The sequence below is a fragment of the Glycine soja genome, chromosome 18 (assembly GCF_004193775.1).
Source record: "Glycine soja cultivar W05 chromosome 18, ASM419377v2, whole genome shotgun sequence".
In the NCBI taxonomy this organism is placed as follows: Eukaryota; Viridiplantae; Streptophyta; class Magnoliopsida; order Fabales; family Fabaceae; genus Glycine; species Glycine soja.
This window is the reverse complement of record NC_041019.1, coordinates 46,058,707-46,085,799: the sequence shown is the minus strand read 5'-3', so window position 1 is coordinate 46,085,799 and position 27,093 is coordinate 46,058,707. Positions and strand designations below refer to the sequence as shown.

At 35.1% G+C, this 27,093-nt stretch overlaps 1 long non-coding RNA gene across 4 annotated transcripts; it reads right to left on the bottom strand.

The window, feature by feature from the left end:
• Positions 1 to 4,042: 4,042 nt before the first annotated feature.
• Positions 4,043 to 25,240, bottom strand: LOC114395980. 4 transcript variants are annotated; one of them, XR_003663173.1, is made up of 11 exons: positions 24,998 to 25,240; positions 24,742 to 24,908; positions 23,921 to 23,970; positions 22,975 to 23,264; positions 22,765 to 22,887; positions 22,449 to 22,558; positions 21,847 to 21,924; positions 20,790 to 20,970; positions 20,026 to 20,126; positions 19,666 to 19,904; positions 4,047 to 4,418 (listed from the first exon to the last, which is right to left on the bottom strand). It is a non-coding gene; the product is annotated as an uncharacterized LOC114395980 (long non-coding RNA). The 4 variants fall into 4 exon arrangements; XR_003663172.1 differs by having other exon boundaries at positions 4,043 to 4,428; positions 21,847 to 22,558; XR_003663171.1 differs by having other exon boundaries at positions 4,043 to 4,418; positions 21,847 to 22,558.
• Positions 25,241 to 27,093: the final 1,853 nt, after the last annotated feature.

Sequence of the window (27,093 nt, the reverse complement as noted above, 5' to 3'; positions counted from 1 at the left end):
TAAACCTTAATTAAAATCTGCAATTTATTAATCTAAATAAAATATTCAGTGTAATATTTTTTGTGGTTTACAACTTCATAAAATATTGACTTTATATATATATATATATATATATATATATAGTGAAGATGACATCTTAACCCTTCTTTTATGTTGAGCTATGCCCAAATACTATATTGTTGTGCACTCCCTTAATTGAATCCTCTATCACTAAAAAATGTTTGAAAAGATTAAAACATCCTAACACTTCCCTGCACGACCACACCTCTTTTAGCTGTGATTGCAATGATCTCGTTCTCCATATTGTGTCACCTCCTTCAGCTTGCCTCCTGTGATGACACCACTACTAGAAATGTGGATTTTTACGACAGTCATTCTACGAAGATTCTTTTAGAACCGTCTTAGAAAATAAACCAGTGGTATTTTTGTAATTATCGTACTAAAAAAAATCTTATACGACACACATTCTAAAACGGTTATTGAAAACTGTCTTAAAATGTGTGTTGGTCATAAAAATTACAACGGGTTTTATTAAAACACCGACGGTATCTCACGCTCTTATCCACACACTGTGGTGTCTCTTGGCATTCAAAAGCGTGAAAGAAACCTAACAACGCCATAGCATTCTCTAACCCATCGTGCGAGGTCCCTCGACCTCTGCCCAACCCCAGCACCAAGGGGTTATGCATGTCATCGTCTGTCATCGCCCCTTGAACAATGAGCAGAAGCAGCGATGAAACTACGATGGCTGAAGAAGCACCACCCAAAGAGTCCCTACCAAACCTCTTCTCTTTGTTTCCTAAAATCAATTTTCTACTCATTTTCCTCCCACCCAACCCTGAGGCTTAGGCTCAGCAAGAGGGTCCAAAGGCTAGCCGTGTACAGTTTCTGAAAACCCAAGTGGCGGTGGTTGCTTCTTCACCTCTGCAAGCTGAACCTGATGTTGACCACTCTCCCGCTACTAAGACAACCAATCCTCTTATACTCTGGCCGGTAGGTTGTTTTCATTTCCCCTTTTTTTGAATAAAAAATACATTCATATGTATCATCATATTAGGGTTTGCTTCCGTGAAGAGTAAATAGTCAAATCAATGATGACAAAGTTATATTTGTGGTCCCTCAATCGTCTTGTGGCGTGAACCTTAGTCTACCCCAGGAAGTGCACGTAATTTGTATCGTTTAACTATTTTTTTTGTGAGGATGGGGGAGGGAAGAAAAATTGCATTGGTTTTACACTCTCATATGCATAATTAGGATTTGGATGATTGAAACATTCTTCTAGCGCAGGATGGTACTTTTGTGATGGTCTTTTGTTTATTGTTTCTGCACATATGGAATAAACAACCACGATTCTTGAAAATATTTTTTCACAGCCAGCAATCATGATTTCATATAAGCACATGTATAGGAATTGTTAGGGTTGTCTAGTCAGAATATGATTCAGTAAATAACTTGTGAAAACTTTAAGGTTACATTAGTTCTGTTCTGGTATTTCTTCAAGTGTCAATGTATATGGATGGTTTTATGTATGGTTTGAGTGCCTAGGATTAAGGACCTACGGATCCCCCTCAATCCATCAACCCTTCTTGTGCCTCTAATCTAGTTTGAGCAGCCAGCCCCTTTCAACCCATTTGCATAAAATTTTCTATTTTCTATTCCTAGCATAGTCACCAACAAGTTGTGTCTTGTATGCAATTGTGCATGTTGACAATTTAATGAGTGAGCATACAAGCTTCTATTATGAAGCTGATACTCTGTTCTGATATCCAAACAAATAGTACATTTGTACTTGATAATATAGTTATCAAATCACCTAAGATAGGATCATCTTATCACTGCTTATCTATATATTTTAAATTTCCCTTGATTCTAGGAGTTAGTTTTTCACAATTGTTGTCACTTGTTTATGCATACATGTAAACATTCAAGAGATATGCACACTCAGATTATTCCCATCGTCCTCCTCGTCCTCCTCAGTCTCCGATTGTGACAACACTCCTTGCCCCCACGACAGTCCCTACTCCGCCATCTTCACCACGGGTAATTAATTAACATTTACTTAGATAATAATCTCTTATCAGAATTAGAGTTTCATATCAATAACTTTAAATAGTTAGCTAATCATTATTCAAATTTCAGCTCGACAATATAAATAGTTATGATCAAAATTAAAGTTTTACTTCGATGACCTTTATCAAGTTTTGTAGTAAAATTATCATACATTAATATTATCGAGACGTGACTCTAATTCTAACAAGTGAACATTTAAATTTTTTTCTTCAATTTATTTTTGAGTTATTTAATTTATGTGTTAATTATGATTAAATTGGATTAAGATTTGGTTTATTTTTGTTGTTGTTGATTTGATTGGTTTGTTGGTGTGAACTATTATGAAGGTGATAACCCTCAAACGGTGAAGACGAGGCTGAGGCAGTAGGCTCAGGTAGTTGCTTGTGCGGTGCGTCAAAGTTAGTTCTATTATATTATTATCTATGTCATATGATATATGCTAGACGTATGTACAAATTAGTTTTGTTTTTGTTTTTGTTTTTTATTTTTTACCAACTACTGAACTATAATTAGTAAGCTATTAGTGTTTCATTGAATTCATTTATGTACCTAATACAGTAGCTATATAATTGTGCAAAAGATTTATTTGGCATTATTATTGGTGCATGACAAGTTACTTTGCAGATTAAGTTTGCATTTTACAAGAAAGAAAGCTAGTGTCACATAAGTAAAATGTGTGTCTTGCCTTTGTGTCCATGTTTCTTCCTCACATGGATCATGTTATTAAATTTGATTTCAGAATAGATAATTTTGCTTTTGTGATGACTGATAAATGTGTTCTTATAAAAGCAGATAATATTATAGTTTTCTTACAATTATAAAAGTTTCCCTTGTATTTTGTATATACTGAGTTTTCTTACATTTTGCAGATCATGAAGCAGATAATATTACAATCTCCCTTGTAATTTTGCTTTTCCATGTTTTTAATCAAGTTAAGATAGAATTTTATACCAGATTTAACTAAAATTTATTCAGGTCTTGTAGGGTTATGTCACGTTGGCTCCAACCCTGGTGTGAACAATGATATAACTTTCATTCTTCACAGTATAATCGTATAGGTCAAGGCATCAATGAATAAAGAGCTTATTAACAGAGGACTTTCCAATCATGATTGTTATAAGTAATAAATTCATATATCTTTCATGCAAGCATATGTATGCAAATAAAATAGAAAATATAATACTTCTATTTTGTAAAACCCATTTTAGTAATTATATACTTAAAATCAATTTTGATTGCAAAATTAAATAACATTATACATCAAATTAAAATAAGAAAAAATAAAGGTCAAAATTAATTAACTCTATTCAAAATGAAAATAGTTATAAGAAAAAGAGATTGGTGATGTTGGGTGAAAGGCCTTTTGGGATTATAGTTCATTTTTCAGGGGATTAGTCATAGGGCAAGTTCTTATTGTTGCAATTCTTGCTACCGTGGCATCAATATATATTCTGGTTTCTTCACTTTCTAATTTTTTTTGTTAGAATTTTATTGCCTTATCAAAATCTTTATATAGAAAACCATAGTCCTACATACACACAACTTAGAACAATTCACAAGGAATGCATGGTACTAAATGGTTTCCTTTCTTTTACTTGAGTGTATGGGTTGGAATAAATGAAGTCGCAACTCAAAATTGCTCTTGCTTTAGTTATTAGCTTGCTTTGGATTTAGCAATCATTTTGTGGTTAGAATAGCATTTTGGAACACACTAAGTAATTGGCTCTCCAATTGTTTTTAGTAGCATAGCTTATGCACTTAAATTTTGGTGCTTGATTGCTTAAATAAAAATTGAATAATATAGCAGCTTTTGATAGGCATCCCATGAACACTTCAAGGAGTATTTAATTTCAGTTTCGCTTTGCATTTAGCACTTAACTCATTTTGTAGTTAGTATCACAAATTACCAATTTTTTTTATTTGACTCTCTAATTCTTGTCATTAGTACCATTCTTGAATACTGATATTTAGGTGCTTCCTGGTTAAATAGTAAAAAGGAAGGAAATAGTTGAATTTGATACATTGGGCATTGCATGGCCACTTTATTCCTGCAATATGAGATAATTCATATTTAATTTCAGTTTTATGTTCTAATATTGAGGTTTTTTGAGTTTTCCTGTTCCATGTTTTACATGTTTCATGTCAGTGATAAATAAAATCCAAATAAGCCAAAAATCCTGGTCTGTTCTTATGCTTGCCATTATTCTTTGCAGATGAAACTTCTGATACATCTAGCTTAAACAAGTGGAGGAGGTGTAGATGTTCTTTCCAAGGGAACCAGAGGTACTCTCTTGCTAATTGTTCAAAATCATGTGATTGCCACTCAAGCTGAGCTTAAGGTTAGATACCTGCTGCAAGCTATAAATATATTAATTGTGAAACTCAATATTGAAAAAATAGATTGTTCTAACATCATTATGTTGTTTAACCACTACTTCCATCAATTAGTGGTTTGATGATTGCAGCGATGATGTCAGAATATGCTGCACCAAAACTTTGCACAAGCTTCAGGATCATTACAATTGGAAGGTACTTCAAAATAAAAAATGCTAATAAATGGTGACTACTTATACTTGATTAAAAAATGCTTCAGGATCATTAATCATTTATACTAAAAGTACTCCTGATTTAAAAAAGAGAGAACATATACTAATAAATAATTAAAAAAATAAGTATTAATGAGTATTTTTCCTTATGTTTTTGCTTCATTAGATGGATTGGCAAGGGCAAAAGATAACAGAGCAGTTAATGCAACTAATAATTGTTGCATTTGCTGTGATTGCATTTGCAACAGGATATCTTATGGCTTCTTTCCAAATGATGATCCTTATATATGTTGGTGGTGTGGTTCTCACCACATTGGATCCTCATATATGTTGGTGGTGTGGTCTTAGTTCAGATGGATTTAACATTTCCATGGTTTTTGGTATTTGGATAATTTTTTATTTTTTTATTGCTATGTGATTATTGAGTTTATACTTATAACAATCTTGCGTATCTGATAAAAATGTTGACTTAGAATGATGGCAAGGATTATATAATCCTAACTTTTCGATAGTATATGAATTTTGTCACAGCAACATATATTCAGTTGATTGATCCTAGCTTGTGCCCACTCAAGAAATAAATTTCACGTTGCTTACAAGGTATGATGCATGATAGTTTCTTTAAAAAAAAGATTCACATAACATCATTGTCTCTCATAACTAGTGAATTACTTGATCCAGGGCCTTCCAGGAGCATATACTCAGGTTAGCTATTTTATATATATATATATATATATATATATATATATATATATATATATTATTCTTGTTTATATTGCTTAAATCAAGACATTTTGTCATAAGAAGATGCTTACTGATTTAGGTATTGCCAAGATTAGTGTAGATGATACTGCTGCAACTGCTAAGGTATATGAAAAATATAAATTTCTTTAACTCCACTTGAAGCAAGCTTTGATTAGGTTGTAGAGTAGCAGCATTTCCTAATAATGATTAATTGGGATATTGTGAACAAGCAGTGCTCTTAAAGGGGAGAAAAGACATTGGAGCTATTGCAGGTTCAAGGGCAGCAAATATGTATGGCCTTGACGTTTTAGCTGAAGGAATCCAAGTAAGATTTCATTTACATGTTTTGGAAGACTCGACTGCTACAACATTTTAGTCTTAGTGTATGGTTTTCTCTTATGACAAAATGTCTTAATTTAAGCAATATAAACAATATGTCTTAATTTAAGCAATATTAGTAGTATCTTTGTTTAATTATAAGGTTTACCATTTCCTTCATATATTGTTCAGGAGATTTTTTGCAAAGCTTACCCAAGTACAAAAAATATTTTCTTAAAAAATAATACATTCTAAGACGGTTGTCTCCACGACCATCTTAGAATGTAACACATTTTACATCAGTCTTATTCACGCGACCGTCTTAGAATATGTTACATACTAAGACGGTCGTGGAGACAACTATCTTAGAATGTTTGCACATTCTAAGACAATCGTTAAAAACCGCCATCATATACACATTTTTTTTACAACGTCTACTACGATGACGGTTGATAACCGATGTAGAAACATTTATGCAATAATGACAACAACGACACTACTAAAAAATAGGTTTTTAACATCAGTTGCTTTCAACTTTTAACAACCAATGTTGAAAACACCGACATTAATAGTATCAATGTTAACATTGGTTTTTAAAAAATTGATGTTAACATACATTACACAACATCAATTTTTATGAAAACTGATATCGTATAGTAAGAAATATAAAAAAGCCAAAATTGCAAAAAAATATCGATTTTGATCAAAATCGATGTTGAATTATGTATTCCAAAATACTTTTTACATCGGTTCTGAAAAGACCAATGTAGAAAATATTGTTACAAACCGATGTTGAATGTGTTTATGACATCGATTTTGACCAAAACCGATATAGAAAGTGCCTTTACAACATCTATTTTGTCAAAATCAATGTTATAATGACACTTTTTACATCAGTTTTAGACTAACCGATGTTATTTTTTGCAAATTTTTATAATATTTTTTTTGTTTTTACAATGAACCAACCAAAATTAATTTATCAAAAATATATTAATTTTAAATTAAAATATTTAAAAATATTTTTTTCATTACAATATCACATTACTTACAATCTCTTAATATTAATCTAAACACAAATTAAATGATAGTTATCAAATTGTAAGATATAAATATTACTCATTTTTAACTTTCTCTCTCTCTCTCTCTCTCTCTCTCACACACACACACACACACACACACACACACACACACACACACACATATATATATATATATCCTATCACAAAGTAAGTAAAAACTTGATTTTTTGTATTTGAAAAACAAACAGAGAAGAAAAAAAAATTCAATCATGATGCTACAACAAGATTTGTAAGAAGTCATTTTATCTTCATTCGCTCACCAAACATTAGGGATTTCATGTACTAACCACCTAGCACTTATTTACATCCTTAAACGCACTTTAAGAAATGTTTTTTTTTTCACTAAAAAGATGCAATGTGGCAGCAGAGTAAATTATGCAGCAAATTTTAACCTTTCAAGGTCTCCAACATGGCTTTTTATACATTATTTAATCACCAATAGACTAAGGAATCATCTGATAACCTTTGTAACACTAACCATACCTCTTAGCACCTTAATTTCATTACTTTAAGGGCAATTTAAAGTGCAGGGAAAAAATTGTAACTCTGTTAGGAAAATCAAAGTTTAAACCCCAATTCGTTAACTCAAAACTTTAGATTCCATCACCAATAAGTTAGGATTTCATACAACCATCAACTAGGGTATCACATACAACATATAAACTAACTTGGAACAAGATTTACATGAGAATAAATTTCCATGGATTCAAGGTTTGAAACACAAGTCACCAATAACCCAAGCAATAATGTGATAACCTTTCAAACACAAGTCACACTACTTAGCATGTTAATTTTATGATGTTAAGACCAATTTTAAGTGCAAGGCAGCAGACACAAACTTATTAAAAAAACCAAAATTTTGATCATTCATACAATTCATCAAACAACTGGTATACACTTTACCTAATATGTTAAATTCATACAGGTCATGAATTATTCACTAGCTATATATATATATATATATTATGCTGACATTTTTAATCTCGTGCAATATTTTGTAATCACATAATCGGATTAAATAATACTTATCAATAAGAGACTTGTACATTCAATCTCAAGCCATGCAATTATCAAGAGCAAGAGGTTGACCAATAAGCCAAACCCATCGGCAACCATAATATGAATAGATTATAGATAGGTATATGCATGGAGTTTAACCAGGATTTCATTTCAATCACATAATCAATCATAAAAGATAACCATTCCATAAGAAGAAGCCACAAACACAATAACAGTTCATAGTCCATGAATAAATTAACTTATTTTTTGGGATTTCTTATAAGATCTCTTAGTTATTTTGGCTTTTACCCTCACCAGAGCTATTGCTAGTCGTCTTAAACGAATAACTTTTGTATAGAAAACATTTTCCAAAACTTGTATAGTTTCCCCAATTTATGGTTATTTTGTAGTGATTTTGTAAATAAATCTTGTTTTATGGTTAAAGCCGTTTCTAAAATATTTCCATTGGATTTAATGATGAAATATGTGCAATTTCAGGTGAAAAAAAAGGCTAAGTCATAAAGTGTCAAAAGTGACAGTTGAGCTTAGCTCATCAATGGGCTAAGCGGGCATCCATCGCTAAGTGCAGCTTCAGCACGCTTAGCGCAACAGAAGAATCTGGCAGAGCATCAATATCAGGGTCGCGCACTAAGCGTAACAATTGTCTTCAACCAGGCTCAGCGAACAACTAGCGCTAAGCTCAAATCCACTTACTCGCGCTAAGCGCAGCGTCGTGAATTCAGAGCCTATTTAAAGCCTGTTTTGTGCAGAATTAGGGCAACAACTTTTGAGACACATTTTTGCAGAGATTCCAGAGCACACCACAGTGCTTATTTCGGGAAAAGAGCTTTGGAGGCAGCAAGAGGAGCTGCTTTTGTAGAGATACTTAGGTTTTGTACTCTCATATTTGTTAGGGTTTCTTCTGTAATGGCTGGCTAAAAACCCTAGTTAAGGATTTCTAATGAACAATTGATGTAAATACTTAATATCTAATTGATTATGTTTTCAGTGTTCGATGCTTCTTTCAATTCTTAATTTCTATATGCTCTTGGTTTGATCATCCATTTGTATGCATAGTTAGGTGACTTTAGCATTGGGAAATGTAATGTTGCCTTAGAATTTGATTGAAGCAGGATTGAAACTTAGTCTTACAAGAGGGATCTACAGATTAAGTTTTGGTTTTAAATATGTTGTTACAATAATGTTGTTTGGTCTAAGTCTAGTCCAACAAGAGGGATCTGAGGACAAAGCTTAGGCTAAATTAGTTTAAACTTTCGTAAGCTATTTAAGCCGAGCCTAGTCCAACAAGAGGGATCTGAGGATGAAGCTCAATTTAAGTTAGTCTAAACCTAGGAGGGCTATCTAAATTGAGCCTAGTCCAACAAGAGGAATCTGAGGACGAAGTTTGGATTGATTCAGTCTAACTAGGGATCAAGGTTTAGTAATTTAGGCTACAACATAGAACACAAAAGCATGTTTGATTAGAGAAACATCTTTATATGCATCAGCTGGTCTATTAGAAAGACTCAAAATCTCTACCTACTGTTGTCAATTTTACTTGCATTTTTATTGTTTTTAGCCTAGATTTTAGTTTAAATTTTGTTTGCAACCATTAATCATTTATGTTTCTTTCAACAATGCCTTATTTTTGAACTTAACCCTGTCTAACATTAGTTCGCTGTGTTCGATACTCAGATTCATCTGTTTTAATTTTAAATACTTGATGATCCGATGCGCTTTCTAGCAAACCGGATTTCCCTTGAACATATTTGTATAAAGAAAAAGTGGACCAAAAAGTAACTGTAGGGGAAATCCAACAAAAGTATTTATGGTGCCGTTGCTGGGGAACTAAATTTGTTAGCAAAGTTTAGTTCAGTTTTGCGGCATTGCTTTATTTTGTTTTCTTTGATTCATTGAATCTTTTGACTAACATTTTGGTATAATACATTCATTGTTCTTTTGAACTGGATAATTGCAGTTCTATTTTCTTATATACAAAGAAGATCTACTGCAGGTGATTTGATCCCCATTGATTTGGAGATTAACGCCACTTGTAGAAGGCGTAATCAAGAGAGAATCAAAATTTTTTTTGCAGGATTTAGAAGCAGCAGCAAATCCAGAAGAAGAACCTCAATATTCTGAGGCATCTTCTAGTTTTCCTATTGTAGAGCATTCTCATATAGAACCTGTTGAAGACCCAATCATGGCTGAAGAGCCAAGAAGAGTAACCCTGGAGGATTATTCAAGTTCTATTGTGCCACAATTTTTCAACAGTATTGCACAGCCAGAAGTTCAAGCTCAGACAATTATATATCCACCGTCATTGATTAAGCTAATTCAGAATAATCTGTTTCATGGTTTACCAAATGAAGACCCATATGCACACCTAGCCACTTACATTGAAATATGCAATACTATTAGGCTAGCTGGTGTGCCTGAAGATGCAATCCGATTGAGCTTGTTTTCATTCTCACTATCTGGAGAAGCTAAGAGGTGGCTTCATTCATTCAAAGGCAACAATCTTAAGACATGGGATGAAGTTGTTGAGAAATTTCTAAAGAAATATTTTCCTGAGTCTAAGACTGCGGAAGGCAAAGCTACCATCTCTTTTTTTCACCAATTTCCAAATGAATCTCTAAGTGAGGCCTTAGAAAGATTCCGTGGTTTATTGAGAAAGACTCCCACTCATGGATTCTCAAAACCGATACAACTCAACATTTTTATAGATGGGTTAAGACCGCAGTCCAAGTAGTTGTTGAACGCTTCTGTAAGGGGGAAAATCAAGTTGAAGACCCCTGAAGAAGCCATGGATCTCATTGAAAATATGGCTGCAAGTGACATTGCTATTCAGAGAGATAGAGCCCATATTCCCACTAAAAAGAGCTTATTGGAGCTAACCTCACAGGACGCTCTGTTGGCACAAAACAAGTTACTATCCAAGCAACTCGAGACACTAACAGAAACACTCAGTAAGTTGCCAACTCAGCTTCATTCTGCACAAACTTCACATTCTTCTATTTTGCAGGTTGCAGGATGTACAATTTGTGGTGGAGCTCATGAATCTGGAAGTTGTATCCCTAATGAAGAGCAAATTGCACATGAAGTCAATTATATGGGGAATGAGCCCAGAGACAATTTCAATACAAGTGGATTTCCAGGATTTCAGAACAATCAGCAGTATCAACAGTAGAGACAGTGGCAAAAATCACCCTGGTAACCAATTTAACAGAGACCAGGGTGGTTCATCTACAAGACCACAACAACAGATGCCAAGTCTCTACGATCATACAACGAAGTTGGAAGAGACTCTAGCTCAATTTATGTAGGTTTTTATGTCTAACCCGAAGAGCACAGAGTCTACCATAAAGAATCTGGAGGTCCAAGTGGGACAGCTCGCAAAATAGTTGGCGAATAGTTCATCAAACAGCTTTAGTGCTAACACTGAGAAAAATCCAAAGGAGGAATGTAAAGTTGTCATGACAAGGAGCAGAATGGCAACCCATATGGATGAAGGAAAAACTGAGAAAAAGGTGGAGGAACATAAACAACAATTGGCAGCTGAGCCGACACTTGAACCAATGGATGATTTTGTTGAACTTGAAGAAGTTAATGAGGAAGCTGAAGGTGAGAAGGAAGAAGAGACACCAATAAAAAAAGAAGAAAAAGAAAAAGAAAAAAAGTCAAAAAATGAAAAACAAAAAGAGAAAGTTATTGAGATTGAGATGAAGAAAGGCAAGAGTGAGGCCAACACAGAAAAGAAGAAGGAAACTACTCCTATTGAAGGCAGGGAGGTACCCTATCCATTGGCACCTTCCCAGAAAGACAAAGAGAGACACTTGGCCATATTTCTTGATATCTTCAAGAAACTGGAAATTACTTTGCTTTTGGAGAAACACTTCAGCAAATGCCCTCTATGCCAAATTTTTGAAAGATATGCTGACTAAGGAGAACCGGTACATTCATAGTGACAGAATTGTTGTGGAAGGTAATTGTAGTGCTGGGATTCAACGTATTCTTCCACCCAAGCACAAAGATCTTGGAGTTGTCCCGATACCATGTTCTATTGGTGAGGTTGTTGTAGGCAACACTCTCATAGACTTGGGAGCTAGTATCAATTTAATGTCTTTCTCCATGTGTCGGCGACTTGGAGAGCTTGAGATAATGCCTACACGCATGACCCTCCAGTTAGCTGATCGCTCCATCACAAGCCATATGGAGTGATTGAAGATGTTTTGGTGAAGGTTAAACACCTTATATTTCCAGTTGATTTCGTTGTCATAGACATAGAAGAGGATGCTAACATTCCTCTCATTCTTAGCCGCCCATTCATGTCTACTGCAAGCTGCATGGTGGACATGGGAAAGAAGATACTGCAGATGGGCATAGAAGATCAGAAGATCAGCTTTGATTTGTTCCAAGAGGACAAAGATCCACCTAGCCAAAATTCTTGTCTTAAAGTGCATGTGATGGAGGAAAACAGACCTGAGTAGAACGTCCTTGAAGTAGGAACTCTCTTGGATCCTAGATAATAGGACGATGCATCAAGCTAGTGACGTTAAAAGAGCGCTTACTGGGAGGTAACCCAGCTTTTCTTTCCCTTTTCTATTTTTCATTCTTATCTCTTGCATGTAGTTAGGATATCTTGCTTGTGATTGTGATTAATTTCTGCTTGTTTAGTAATGAACAAGGAGTTTTGAGCTTGTGTGAAGACATAGACAGAAAAAGACTAAAATTTTTTTTTTGCAATTGTCTATCCGCTAAGCGCAGACCTTGCGCTAAGGGCTCAGTCTTCACACACTAAGCCGAGCTTGCTCACGCTAAGCGCAGAGACCTCTGATTGGTTGGCTGAATAGTTCAGCTAAGCGCACATCACTGCGTTAAGCCTCACATCTTTACGGTAATTGAACTTTAATCAGTGGGCTTAGCATGGATGATGCGCTAAGCGCCACTTCTTCTCTGGAAAAATTTTATTGTAGCAACGTTAAGTGCACTATCCTGCGCTAAGCCCCAGATCCATTATGTAACTTGAGTTTTTAAGATGGGCTTAGCGGGCCAGGAGGCGCTAAGCGCCAATCTCTTACGAGTTTTGAATTCTTGGAAGTGTGCTTAGCGCGCCTGTTGCGCTAAGCCTGAACTACTCTCTGTAAGTTGAAGCTTGATGGTACGTTAAGCCTCACATCTCAAGCTAAGCTCATATTGCAGAAAGCGCTAAGCGCAACCTGCCGTGCTAAGCCTCAGATGCTTACGGGACTTTACAACTTCAAGTTGGGCTTAGCGTGAGGCTAGGCTAAGCGCTTAGGTTTTAAACTCAAACATCACGTTGGCACGCTAAATGCAGTGATGCGCTAAGTGTGCCATACGAATTTCAATTTTTAAAAATCAAAGGCAGAGGCACTTTGGGTGTTACCTTTGCACCCAAACCTCTGCACCTTCCAAACCTTGAGCACTTGCGTATTTTCTTCTTCTTGTGTACTGTTTCTCTGCATCTTCATTGCTTCATCTCAAGAACAATCCAAGTAAGTTAGTCCATTTCTATTTTTATTTTCCATTCCTCAAACCTTAGGATATATGACTTCTTGTTTTCTTAGTTGTATGCTGTTAGGTTAAGGTTATTAGTTTTAGTGTTAGTCAATGTAGGATTTTAGGTAACTTAGACACCCATTAGGGGCAATGTAGATGAAAGGGGTGAAGACCCCTGTGGTTCTGTCTAGAAATCGCGATGAACGCGCTAAGCGCGCCTGTGCACTTAGCCTATTCATCGCAATTGTCAAAATTTTGGATTTCCAGATGAACGCGCTAAGCGGACCATGTCGCGCTAAGCGCGTTCATCCCTGTTGATGAACGTAAGTGATGAGCCTGCTAAGCGTGTCTGTGTGCTAAGCGGGACAAGTGTTCAGACATTTAGGTTTTGAGAATTTTTGTTCAGCGCTAAGCTTGACCTGTCAGGCTAAGCGCCACTTTGCTTCTGTAAGTTTTCATTTGAATAAGGCTAAGCGTGTCTGTGCGCTAAGCCCTTGTTGTGTGTTGAGCTAAGTGTCTTGTTGTGCTAAGCTCAACTCCCTCACCGTCTTTTAAGTTTTTGTAGTCAGGCTAAGCGTGCCCTGTGTGCTAAGCCTGAGTGTTATTCTGTTGAGGCTGAGCTAAGCGCGCCATGCTGCGTTAAGCTCCAACCCTCTTCGGTTTTGAAAATTATAGACTTAGGCTAAGCTTAGCTGTGCGCTAAGCCTATTTTGTAGAAAAAAATGTTTTATGTGTCTTCGAGCTAAGCACCAGCTTGTTGTGCTTAGCGATTGAGTAAAATTTCATAAGGCGCGCTAAGCTCAGCCTGCTGTGCTAAGCGCCCAGTCAAAATTTCAGTTTTATTTTTCTATTTTTGTGAAAATAACATGTGTTAATCTCTTTTGTTTTGTCTTATATTTTGCAAACGGCATCCAAGAAAAGGAAAACACCTTCTACATCTGCCCAAGCCATATTTGATAGATCTAGGTTCACATCCCAAGAGGCTTGGGAGAGGTATACCGACATTGTGGTACCTAGGAAGATTTTTCCTGAAAGGAATGTCATTCTCCATTACATTGAGTTTGATGAATTTACTGAAGAACTCGAGCATAGAAATTGGCACAAGGAGTTGAAAAACTTTGCGGATGGTAGTATTGATGTGGCCATCGTAAAGGAGTTTTATGGGAACCTCTATGACCCCGAGGATAAACCTAAGCAGGTGAGGGTGAGAGGTCGTTTGGTGAAATTCGATGCAGACACCTTGAACTCATTCCTAAAGACCCTAGTAATACTTGAGGAGGGGGAGAACTTTCCAGTATACTCCAGGTTTTGTCGTTCGAAGCCAGAACCACAGGAAATGGCAGCTCGATTATGCATCCCTAGAAGGGGATTCGAGTTAAACGCTGATGGACTGCCATTAAAGATCTTACGGAAGAATCTGATCATGCTTGCTCAGACATGGAGCATTCTATCTTTCTCTAACCTGGTCCCTACCTCTCACACCTCGAATATCACATTAGACAGGGCCAGGTTGATTTATGGAATCATTCAGAAGATGGATATGAACCTAGGCTATATTATTTCAGCTCAAATTTCTATGATCGCCCAACATGACTCTTCTAGGCTTGGGTTTCCAGCCTTAATCATTGTTTTGTGCCAGGCCAGGGGAGTCATTTCTGATTCATTGACATTGGAGAGCCTCGATCCAGCTATTAATGTGGCTTATGTAAAGAAAAACTGCTTGAACCTAGATGACCTCTCAGTTACCTTTAGAGGGTCGTGCAAGGCCAATGGGAAGAGGTCTGAGGCTCCCCCACCTTCTGAGGTTCCCCCTTCCTCAGCTCCAGCACCTACTCCAGCTATTCCTTCTTCATCTATACAGATACCACTTCCAGTTCCTCTATCTGTAGGACCTTCAGACTTTATATTTACACCACAGATGTTGCACTCCATGCTCTAGAGCATCTACAGGGGGCAGTCCATTATCATGCAGAGCCTTCAGGACTTGGGCTTTCCATCCATTATGAGCATGGATGAGTTCGATGCACAGGTGGCCTAGCCAGGAGACTAGCCTTCTTCTTCTGGAGGGGGTGGGGCCTCTGTAGCCCAGGAGCCTGTTCCAGAAAAGCCATTACCAGTAACAGCAGAGGGTGAGGATGAGCTCACTCCTCCTGAGCCCTTTGATTTTGATGCAGGTGTACCTATGGCTTAGGAGGAGGAGGCCTCTCTAGAGATCATACCAGAGCCATCTCTAGCCCCTGCACTTATTCCTGATGATGCCACACCAGTCATGGAGCCAGAGCAGCCTATCCAGGATTCATCAGCAGCTCCAGCACTGGATCTTAATGAAGATCAACCACAAGAGCAGGACATTTAAATTTGTGCATCTTGAACATTTTAGTTTATTTTTAGTTATTTTATGATTTATGCTCAGTCATTTTAATTTCAGTTTTTATATTTCAGTTCTTTTAAATTTTAGTTATTTAAATTTCAGAACTTTGAGTTGTTTGCTTGTACCAAAAGCGTGTTTGAACAGTGAATTGATTGAAAATGATATGCAGTGGATTGTTTTGCATGAAATGAGTGTTTGAGAATGATTTGAATGAGCAATTGTATGAATTGAGTGGATTGGAATGATTAGATAATTGTTTTGATCAAGCTTGTAGCCATTAGAAGAGAATGAGCATGTGATTGGAAGTATGACTGAAAATGTTAGTCAGTTTGTCAGATTGATTGTGAAGGAATGCATTAATCGTATCCTAGTGAGAGTGTGATCCTTAAATTTTGAGAGAAATGACTATCATCTAGTACTGATTTTTGCATGAATCTCTGAAGTATGGACTGAATGCATGGAATTGAGGATGATGAAGGCCATGTTTGATTGTGATAGCCACTTAGCCAAAAAGTTGACCATGTGCTTGAATGAATTATCCCTTGTACCCAGTTTGAGCTGAATGAATTATTGATTGATTGAACCCCGAGCCTATTCAGTGTTATCTCCTGCTACCTTGACTTAGGTTGTAGGAGAGCATCATCTACAGGAAGTGTGGTTCAAAGCAAATTTGTCCCAAATTTGGGGGAGTAATTATCAAGGTAAATTTGTTCCAAATTTGGGGGAGGCACTGGGTAAGAATTGAAATGGTCAATGTAAATAGCATACACACACTATTTCTGTATATACACATAATGTCTCTGTATATAGTGTTAAAAAAAATTGTAAATACATATGAAATTAATAAGTGTGTATGCTGCAAAATAATGAAATGAAGCTGAGTGCCTAAATAAAAGGCAAGTATGAGGTGTGAATGAATGAAAAAGTGAAGGTTTATCTTTGGATGAATGCTCTCCTAGAACCTAAGCTTTTGAATCCCAGAAAAACCATGATTTTGTTGGCAGCCTAACCCCATTACAAGCCTAGAAAGTCCTTCGGATTTATTTTGTGTGTTCATTGTTGTATGATATGAGATGAAATGCAAAGGTTGGGACTTGTGTTAGTTGTTTATGATGGAATGAGCTGAAACACTTGAGCTTGAGTGAAACAATGGTTGTGAGGTTGTGGTTGATGATCCTTCCTTGATTTCTGCCATCCTTACTAGCTTATTTCAGTTGTGACTCTAATGTGTATCTTCCTATCTTTGACAAGCTATATGTTTGTGAAAATCAATTGATTGAAGCAGTCCATGATATTCAGTTCATATGGTTGAATTTCTCTGTGAAGCAAACACCATTTTTGAGTGATCACTGTAGCTTGTCACTTGAGGACAAGTGAACTGTTATTTCTTTGCTTGAGGACAAGCAAAACTGTAAATTTGGGGGAGTTTGTTAGTCGTCTTATATGACTAACTTTTGTATAGAAATTTTTTTCCCAAACTTGTATAGTTCCCCAAATTTATGGTTATTTTGTAGTGATTTTGTAAATAAATCTTGTTTTATGGTTAAAGTTGTCTCTAGAATATTTCCATTGGATTTAATGATGAAATATGTGTAATTTCAGGTGAAAAAGAGGCTAATTCATGAAGTGCCAAAAGTGACAGTTGAGCTTAGCTCATCAGTGGGCTAAGCGCACATCCACCGCTAAGCAGAGCTTTAGCGCGCTTAGCGCAATAGAAGAATCTGGTAGAACATCAATATCAGGGTCGCGCGCTAAGCGCAAGATCAGTGTGCTAAGCACAACCGTTGTCTTCAACCAGGCTCAGCACACGACTAGCGCTAAGCTCAAATCCACTTAGTCGCTCAAAGCGCGAGGGTGACACTAAGCGCAGCGTCGCGAATTCAGAGCCTATTTAAAGTCTGTTTTGTGCAGAATTAGGGCAACAACTTTTGAGAAACATTTTTGCAGAGATTCCAGAGCACACCATAGTGCTTATTTCGAGAAAAGAGCTCTGGAGGCAGCAAGAGGAGCAGTTTTTGCAGAGATACTTAGGTTTTGTAATCTCATATTTGTTAGGGTTTCTTCTGTAATGGCTGGCTAAACACCCTAGTTAGGGATTTCTAATGAACAACTGATGTAAATACTTAATATCTAATTGATTATGTTTTCTGTGTTCGATGCTTCTTTCAATGCTTAATTTATGTATGCTCTTGGTCTGATCATCCATTTGTATGCATAGTTAGGTGACTTTAGCATTGGGAAATGTACTGTTGCCTTTGAATTTGATTGAAGCAGGATTGAAACTTAGTCTTACAAGAGGGATTTGCGAATTAAGTTTTGGTTTTAAATATGTTGTTACAATAATATTGTTTGATCTAAGTCTAGTCCAACAAGAGGGATCTGAGGACAAAGCTTAGGCTAAATTAGTTTAAACTTTCGTAAGCTATTTAATCCGAGCCTAGTCCAATAAGAGGGATCTGAGGATGAAGCTCAATTTAAGTTAGTCTAAACCTAGGAGGGCTATCTAAATTGAGCCTAGTCCAACAAGAGGAATCTGAGGACGAAGTTTGGATTGATTCAGTCTAACTAGGGATCAAGGTTTAGTAATTTAGGCTACAACATAGAACACAAAAGCATGTTTGATTAGAGAAACATCTTTATATGCATCAGTTGGTCTATTAGAAAGACTCAAAATCTCTACCTACTGTTGTCAATTTTACTTGCATTTTTATTGTTTTTAGCCTAGATTTTAGTTTAAATTTTGTTTGCAACCATCAATCATTTATGTTTCTTTCAACAATGCCTTATTTTTGAACTTAACCCTGTCTAACATTAGTTCCCTGTGTTCGATACTCGGATTGATCTGTTTTAATTTTAAATACTTGACGATCTGGTGTGCTTTCCGGCAAACCAAATTTCTCTTGAACATATTTGTATAAAGAAAAAGTGGACCAAAAAGTAACTGCAAGGGAAATCCAACAACTATCATCCATACAATCACTCGCTACTGGAAAATATCCCTTCTACGACAGTTGTAATGTATATTCAAAGATGGTTAAGAACTGTCTTTGAAGCCAAAGACGTTCAAAGTCGAAGACTTTCGACTACGGTTCCATAAAAAATCGTCTTAGAAAATGATATATTTCTAAGACGGTGTTTATGTAAGACCTTCTTAAAAGAAAAGAGTATTCTTTTAAGATGGTATTTAGCTAAAAATCATCTTAGATATACTTTCTAAGACAGTTTTTAAAAGAACCGTCTTAGAATAATTTGTTTTTAAAAAAATTAAAAATTAGTGAGGATTCTAAGACGATTCTCTGAAAAATCGTCTTACAAAGCAGATTTTCTAAGATGGTTTTTTAAAAAATCGTCTTAGAATGTATTTTTTAAAAAAGAAAAAAAAAATCTAAAAAGTTTGAGGATTTTAAGACAGTATTAGAAGGGTACCATTCTAAGACGGTTTTTTTTAAGAACCATCTTAGAATGTATTTTTTTTATAAAAAAATTAAAATAATAAAAATATTATCATTAAAAAATTGAACATCTTACACCGGCAAGGACCTGATTAGAAATAAATTACAAATTTCACCTATAGTGGTTCAAAGCACATGCAGCATTATGTATAAATGCAACATCTCCTAGCCCTGATTAATCATAAAATAATAGGTCATGAAGAAATACACACTGCAACACATGTATATGAAAAACACTTTCTATTAAGGTCTTGTTTGAATAAAATTCTCTATATATACTTATTGGAGAAGAAATAATAAGTTAAATTGAACTAAACTTTTCATATAAGCTAAAATCAACTTATATACTTAACTTTTTTATAAACATAGGCTAACAACAAAAAAGTGAAGATAAAATATATATAAATCAATAATTATAAAAGAAAAACAAGTCTGTCATGAAGTGATTGACTTGTCTTTAAGAGAAGAATAAGATAATGACTAAATATGTGTTTGGCTCAACTTGTTTTAAAGAAATAATCCCTTATTTTTGTTAGTTTCTTAAGAGAGCTTCGAAAAACAAGTACCTTTGGCAATATGTACCATCTCCTGCATTGGTCCACCATTGGACAATATGTCCCACTCGCTTCTCAGTCGTTCATCATGTAGAAAGTCGAACAGCCTTTGCCATGACATTGACATCAAAACAGACGTTGCAGCATTGAGCACAATCCAGGAGGCTCACTAGGGTCATCCATATTTTTCCTTGTCATCACTTTCATGTCATCACCAAGAGTCACAATGTGAAGGTTGTCCCCCTTGCGAGCTAACAAAGCACAATCCCCCAGTATCCAATTACAACATATTATTTATGGTAAGTTTTATACCATTACCCAAAGGGCCAATGAAGCTGCAAAGAGCTAATTGATCAAGGCACTAGTCCTCACCTACCAACATGTCCAAACCCAACAACCACTTCATAATATGTTGTGGACCCACTTTGTGTGATGGAGATAATACAGCCACCATGTCATCATCCCTACCTAACCTATATTAATATTAAAGGGCACAAATTAGCACAACACATGTCAGCATTATATTATAGAAGCAAATGACAGGATATAGGTCATTATGGTCTCGTATGCAATAAAAAAATGCTAGATTTTATATAAAAAGATAAGAACAGAAGCATCAAGTGTATTATTTATACAACGAGGACTAAAGAATCCCATATTTAAAATTTTCATCCACTTTTAAATTCTAAATTAAAAGATGCTAAACAGAAATGAAGTTTAAAACTATTGCTAAACTATATAGGCCTTGATTCACTATTCTCTAGGAGTAGCACTGGACAAATTAAATACAGACAACAAGCGACCCTTTCTCTAAAGTTGGAAGATTATAAAACAATTTAACTAAGCAAGCATCTCCTCAAATAGAAAGATTGATTTCTCATGCAAAGTTCAACCTTATTCTATTTATTGCAACAATCAAAACAAAGTTCACTTAGAAGTCAAGTGCAACTTCTAGCAAAACTATAGTACTAGCTATAACAAAACGCACCCCATTTCTAATCAAAATCAAGAAGATACCCTCAATTTAAAAAAATAAAAAAAATCTAAAAACTACAAAAAGCAATAAACAGTGTCACACAAAGATTAATTAAAAAGAAAATAAAGAAGTCTTAAAAAGAACTTAGATCAACACTTACCTTTGAGTAACCATTTGGCATATCCTGCACAATACAGCCCGAAGGAAGCCTCCTACAAATCATGAATGGTTGTGCATTAGCAGCAGCATGACTTATCTCAATGGAAACATCAACTCAACCCATACACCTTCTGCATGCTGCTTACAGAACCTGATGAATCTTACTTGACGAACGGGGAGTACTGGCGAAAGCAATTGAACCTTAGCATGCATATGAAATGTTGTATACCCAAAAGACATCAACAAGCAAAATCCATTTCAAAGGACAACTAATTGCTATAAGAATATGATCCGGTGCATATATTCAACAAAACATGCACAAAACATTAACATTTGATATAACATGAAATATGTCTAAAAATATCAAGCAAGGGGCACTCATAATAAAATATCATTATAAATGTAATACATGGACAAAATGAATATTAGGTAGTTAGTAGTAAATAGTTTTTAAAAATTAAATTAGTGACAATGAAACATGGACAAAATGTAATTAATTAATAATGAAAGTTAGTGGTGAGAGTATAAATAGTTGGAAATAGTTAGAAACCAAAAAATAAAATATTAAGAATAGGAAATGGTTAATGATAGTTAACTGAAAAAAAATAAATAGATAGTGATGGAAATGTAAATAATTTAGTCATGGAATAATAAACAGTAAGAGAAAAATATAAATAATTAGTAATTGTCAATAGCATAAATATAGATAATTAGTATAGAGTATAAATAATTAATATAAGTTTATTGTAAAAATATAAAAACTAGTGACAAATATTAAAATTAATAGCAAAATGGTTAAAACAATAAGTCCAACATAATTTCATAATATTTTTCACACTACTACATTTTACCTTTTACCTATACTAGATTTAACATCATTCAAGATCAAGACTACCGATCCATACAAGATGGATCAAGTTTTACTTTTTCTTTACCACCATATTTAGTTTAATTGATGACAATAGCCAAGACATGTTGATTTTTAATTATTCTTTTTTTTCTTCTTTTCATAACTTTAATAGAAAGCAATAATCATGGACTGCCAGAATCAAACTTACATCCTTCTTTTGGAATGACTTCCTTACCGTTCTTCAAGATTTTTATGCACTATTCATTTCCCCAATTATGACAAATTCCTGCACATAACAAATCAATCAATCAATTCTCAATATTAACAAATTAATTATTTTATAAATAAATCAACAATCTTCAATAATTAAAATTTAGCTTAATTCAACTTTTGATTCTCTATTTTGTTATTTCTTGAATTTGGTCTCTACGTTTTATTTCAGGAATTTAATCATTCCACTATTTTTAATTGTGTAATTTTGGTGCATTAGCTATCTTGAAATTCAATATTTGGATTTGACTAACTAAGTAAAAATGAGATTAAATAATTACGTCTAAAAATATTTTATTCTTAACTATGTTTGGTAAAAAAATAACTACTATCTTATTTAATGCATTAGCCATTCTCTTATGCATGTAATTTATGTAGCAAATTAAGCCTTTAAATTTGGTGTGCAATGGCAAAACAAAAACTAGAAGTTCTTGGTTCATTGGCTTGTAACAACAGAATTTAGACTCTGCTGATCCAAGGAAAATTCTTGGTTCATTGGCTTGAAAGCATCAACGGTGGAAACTTGCTGGCTGCCACCACCTGATGAGAAATTCTTTGGACTCCAATCCTTTTGGATTTGTGAATCATTGGAAGAACCACCACCACCTATGCCCGCTTCTTCTTGAAGCACAAAATCAAAACTGCTCCCTCTACAAAGAAAGAAATTCACAAAAGATAAGGATATACTTGATAAGATTATGAAGTTCCTTTTTCAAAAGAAACAATATAATGAGAAAAAGCTAAAGAAAAATCAACTTTTTCTTCCTTGGTGGAAGGAAGCTTTGAACCGTACAAATAACAACACCATATATTTGTTTTGATATAGATATAGAATTATCCTTTTATGAAAACTTACAATAAAGATTGACTCCAATTCGGTGAAGTTGAAGATGACATGCCAAAACCCATCATTTGTAAGGTGAAATCGATGAAGATGCTACTAGTTCCACTCTGGTGTGGCTTCCCGGCATCAAGAAAACTAAGAGAAGTATCAGAAGAAACCAAGCTAATATTAGTCTCCTCAGCACAAGACCTTGTTCCCTTCAAATCCACGAAAACAAGATACCTTTGCCAAGTGTTGTAGTTTCCTGCATCAGCTGCTGCCACAGAACAAGTTGATGGCATAAGAGGAAACACACTTCTTGTTGGATTAATAATATTCCACCAACTTTCACCACAAATAGCACCTTGAAACTCCTCAGCCATGGCTAGCAAGACTTCTTGATGCTAGCTATATGTTTTATCTGCAGAATCTGTGTTTCCTTCTGAATTTGTTGATTTGTTAGTATCTTTGAGCTCTTGTTAAGAGCGATAGGCCTTTTGGTAATCCTCTTGGGTTAAGAGTTGTGGACTGGACTGCTATCAACAAAACATTATTTAATTGAGAACACTATAAGAGATTTTGGCCTTTTGGTAATCCTTTTACATGCAAAATAACTCATTTTTTTCTTTTCAATTTCCTTTCGTGTGGATATATCAGTCTTAATTAATTGAGAACACTACAAGAGATTTTTAATAACAAACCCCTGGCCCTCCTCCTTCTACCTCTGGTCCCTTTGGGTTGAACCCACTGTTCCTTGGGGCCAATTAAGGCACCATACAATGTTCCACTAGTCTACAAAAGACAGCAAATGCCATTGCCCTAGTTTATATTCAAGATCAATATATGAAGTAATTAAAATTGTGAACAAATGTGTCAAATCATTAAAACGAGGGCCCACCCAATTCATCTTACTCAAATTGGTGGTTTAAGTTATCAATTTCCTAATTCATAATATTGAATTGACTTGCCAAACTATGTGACATGTATATAGCAGTTGCTATAAGAATAATCAACTTTATCTTTGACAAGATCATGAGCACAAAATTTTCAGGGCATGCAAAACACCTACCTTCAACACAAAATTATCTTAATATAAGAAAAAAAATTAACAGCACATAACACGATCAATGTTAATTTAGAATTGCCATTCTATTCCCGGGAATCCAAAACAACTTCTTTTAAACATGACCTCATAATTTGCACAAGCTTTGCACAAGCATCCAAACACAACTGCATTTCCTGCATGACGGAAGCTAAAATGTCACCAGAGTACATTCCATCTCTATTCATTATATTATAATGTGTCAATACAATGACCAATTTGGAACATTAGATGTGAAGACATTATATCTTTACATCGCACTAGCACCTCTATATAAATTGGAAATAGCCTTAACTCAATTCAAGTATTAACTTCGATCAAATAAGTACCAATAATAAGTAGGCACGGAAAAGGAGATACAAATATTTATATGATCAATTAGCAATACAAATATGTAAACCTCAAAGCAGAAAACCACAATTTGAATGATTAAATGTTGTTTCTTCAAATCAGTAAAGTGAAAAGGCATCCACACGACCACACCTATAAAGCCTAAATACTTGATACAATAAAGATGTGACACATAGGAAACTCTTCAAAAATCAAAATTTGATCTGGCCTAAATATGCTACCATGAATTTGTAATGAAGCATTGCTTATTTCTCATTAATATATATAACCTTAAAAATGATTAGTGAATAAGATACAATAATGGTCAGAGAAGTAGGTGTAAATAGATGCTATGTGCAAGGCTCAAGGACTTTCAAAATTAATGATATTGTGATGCATGATTGGAAGTATAGAAGCAATGTCTAACATCCAGATGTGAGAAACCAGTGAGTCCTAGCCCATTCCCATTTTACTGTGACAATGTTATGGGCAAAATGGTAACATAAGCTTTGGGTTAACACTACAACACAATCATTTCAATTGAAAATATCAAAGTGCCATCATATCTCAAACAGTACCTGAGTATGTATTCAAAAGTTGGAGTGCTCGTGATCCATGGCTTGAGGATTGAGGCTTAAGGCTTAGTCAGCAATTTAGGGATGTGAGAGGTTACAATGTCCCAGGCGGCTTCATCAACCGGTTTTCCACAGTCAATAACTTTGAGTTTCGCTAGTTCAAGCTTTTTCTAATATGTGAGGTAGGGAGAATAATGGAAATAAGGAAAACGGAAAAAAGAAAAGAGCGAAAATAAAATAAAATTGAAATGGCAAGAACCTTGGTAGCGATGGCGTGGATGTAGCAAGCCCGAACGAAGCCAGAAGTAGAGGCCCAATCAGCGCCCTTGTTCCGAGAGAGGGCAACTTTGGCGGCAACAACAATGAGGTCAATGACGTGGAACCAAACCAAAACATAAAGGAAAGGATAGTGCATTACAGCCGAGAGCAGAGGCAAAGCCTAGAGCGGCACTGAGGTGGTGGCTTGAGAACCCTAGAGGGAGAGTGGAAGAGGGAAAGTCGAGAGAGTGGAGGGACCAATTATTAAAAATAATGCAAAATATTCTAAGACGGTTTTGTAACAAAACCGTTTTGGAATGATAGTCTTCTAAGACGGTTATCAAAAACCATCTTAGAATGACAGTTTTCTAAGACGGTTTTTGCAAAACCAACGTAAACATGTTACATTTATTTTCAAAAATGTCACCGTGTTCTTTCTAAGTCGGTTTTTGAACAACCGATGTAAAAGCAACATCATAAAAAGTAATTTTTTTAGTAGTGACTGGAAGCTACTTTGTACTCTCCCTCAATGTGGGCAATACAAATATAAAAGCATTAGGCTTCCGACGCAATACCATTGCTAAAACAACGAACATTGCAACTTGCAATTCATGTGAACTAAATGTCAGTCTACAGTTGAAAAGAAGAGAAAAAAAAAGTACATTTGCATTTGGATACATACAAATAGTCATGTAAAGGTTGAATGTGATTTGGAAACCAAAATTACAAAAAGAAATTTCAAGTCAAATTTAAGGGCACCTGCAAATTTATTGCTTATCTCAAGAGCACTTACTTCTGTTATCTATCTTGACATTGACTATTCATTCATATTGAGTGTACAAATCAAAGAAGATCAAAATGGAAAAGTAAAAAATAGAAGTAAAAACAAAATTCAGCAACACTGCCTCCTCCATGTTCTTAATTTATGCCAATCATAGTCATTTGAAAACTTAAGAGCAGAGTTAATCATATCAAAAATAAAAACTTATCACAAACATATTAATTAATATATCAAAGTGCACTAAGGCATTTAATATAGAATTTCAAAGTCATACATTGCACTCATGCACTAATCAAGCTTCCCTATTGCATTCGGTTAAAAGAGAATATTTGGATTTATAAAGGAAGATGTCCTTTGCTAATCAGTCATGCTTTGGGACAATATTGTTTAGTTGACCTCTCTTTAGTTGTTCAACACATGGGTTCTTCCAAAGAGTCCCCTTGATGGATTTGCAAAGTGAACACTAGTTCTTGACAGAGAAGAGTGTGCTTCAACTCAAAATAAATCCAAAATCATCAATTTCACAGTTTAGAACCAAATATGTAAACATTTACCTACTAAAATCACGTCAAATAGTAGTATTTTAATGTGATTTTTAAATAACCCAACATGCAACTAAAATGCACCAAGACCACTATGGATGGACTTGAATTTGAGAGCACTAGGTAGTATTATTTGAAACTAATTAAAAAGAAGAAGAAAGAGTTGGAAAGAGAACCTTGTAAGTTTCCTTATAGACAGGGAGATAGTGCAACTCGCTAGTGGACTCAACCTAGGCTTCGATCATCATGGGGCCTTGTTGCGGTTATCGATGACAGTCTGAGGGTTATTGATGAGCTTCACCATCTCGTGGGTGTTTACCTTAAAAAAAGTATTTATGTGCGAGGTGTTAGAAAGAAAGTGTAGGGTTCTAAGTTAGGAACCCAAGGTGTTAAATTATAGTGCAATATGTTAAACGTGTTTCAAAACAAGTGTGAGGTCATGGGTATTGTATAATTCATGAGTAGTGTCTATGTGCAAAAGTTATTTTAAGAGTTAGACCTGAATCAGGAAGATAAGGCCCTAATAGATTCTTTGGAGTCTAGACCTTGGGGGATAAATACACTCAGTTTGAGTGCTTATTTAAACCTATGTTGATCCTATATGGTTGGAGCATTCTCGCAAAATAAAGTAACCTTGACTAGTTACCTTATGATTTTACTTAGTGAGAGTGACCTGACATACCGATTGTATGGCGTGTCTTATTATGTACTCCTAAGCGCTCTAGTGTTGTTTTTCACCGACATGGTACCACATTGCATATAGACTGATTCTTA